The sequence below is a fragment of the Palaemon carinicauda genome, chromosome 23, assembly GCF_036898095.1.
Source record: "Palaemon carinicauda isolate YSFRI2023 chromosome 23, ASM3689809v2, whole genome shotgun sequence".
NCBI lineage: Eukaryota > Metazoa > Arthropoda > Malacostraca > Decapoda > Palaemonidae > Palaemon > Palaemon carinicauda.
Window position 1 is genome coordinate 92,267,541 of NC_090747.1, and position 1,520 is coordinate 92,269,060.

General features: G+C 35.4%; 1 protein-coding gene across 5 annotated transcripts in view; it reads right to left on the minus strand.

The window, feature by feature from the left end:
* Positions 1–1,520, minus strand: part of LOC137617241 (glutamate-gated chloride channel-like) — a 959,538-nt gene that overhangs the window by 46,013 nt on the left and 912,005 nt on the right. The gene's annotated exons all lie outside the window — the stretch shown is intronic.

Sequence of the window (1,520 nt, forward strand, 5' to 3'; positions counted from 1 at the left end):
ACTGAAGACCGCGTCATCACACACACACACACACACACAACACACACACAAACGCCAGGAAGTTTGGTTTGCAGCCACAAGATGATTATTGCCAAACATTACTACCCTAACAATCATCATAGACACCCCTGAGCTTCAGGACGAGAGGTGAATAGTCTTGTATCTATGTTAACAACTTCTTTGTCTGCACCCTTTCCCACTTCCATGCGGGGTCGATGTTTCTGGCCAGCGTTCTCCATCTACCTCTGTCCCACACTTCATCACCGGTTAATCCCTTTGATCAAAGGTCATCCTTGATACAGTCCATCCACCATCGATTTGGTCTCCCTCTCCTTCTCGTTCCCTGTACCTCCATTTCCATCACTCTCCTCCCAATATACTGTTCATCTCTTCTCATGACATGACCATACCACTTCAGTCTACTTTCTTGGATCTTATCTGATAGTTTTCTAACTCCTGTGGTACCCCTAATTACCCCATTCCGTATCTTATCTCTTCTTGTCACCCCACACATCCTTCTCAACATTCTCATCTCTGCCACAACAATGATCTTAAAAGGAAGATATATCAGTAGTTTGACCAGTCTTCTAGAATCTAGATGGTTAAACCTAGACTGAGCAGATATATAAATTATTTGGCAACTCATCTATACTATTAACCCTAGAATGAACATATATAAATCATTTGGTTAGTCTTCAGTACTATTAACCATAGAAGGTAATATATCAATTACTTGACAAGTCTTCTTGAATCTAGATTGTTAACCCTAGAAGGAACAAAAATATAGATTATTTGGTTAGTTTTTTATACTATCAACCCTAGAAAAAAAAATGTTTGGCTAAATCACCCCGCTCTTAATTCGAAAGGGGAGATTGAGAAGGGTTGGTTGTATGTGGCAAGCAAGAAATAATTAGTAATATTATTTAGGAAGATGGAGCAGAGGGTTTCAACTCAGGCAGGTCATACTTATTGACGCAACGGTTAAATGAGGAACTATGTTTTGATTTTTACTAGAGTCATCTTCAAGGGAACCTGACTTACTGGCGAAGAAGAGAACCCTACTACAAAAACAACAACAACAACAACATTACGTTTGTTTATAGGATATATTAATGTTACATGAAGTAATTAGTTTTGGAAGTGTCAAATTACAGTTGGCCTTTCTAATACCTCAAGGCTCAGTTTCATTTTTTATATACAAAGACGTTTTGCTTTCCACTGTGTTCCCTATCTTCTGGTGTAAATATTTCATCAAGTCAACACCATTTTTTTTAAAGGTTCAATTCATATTTTGATCATCTTGATTTCTCTTATATAACGATAAACGGAAAAATCCAATAATAAAAGAATCATGTTGTTGTTGTTGTTGTTATTATTATTATTATTATTATTATTATTATTATTATTATTATTATTATTATCATTATTATTATTATTATTATTGAGCTAACATTTTACTGAAATAAACCGTAAAATACAAGTAATTTGCAAATTCTGGCTCCAAAAAATGTAACATCCAG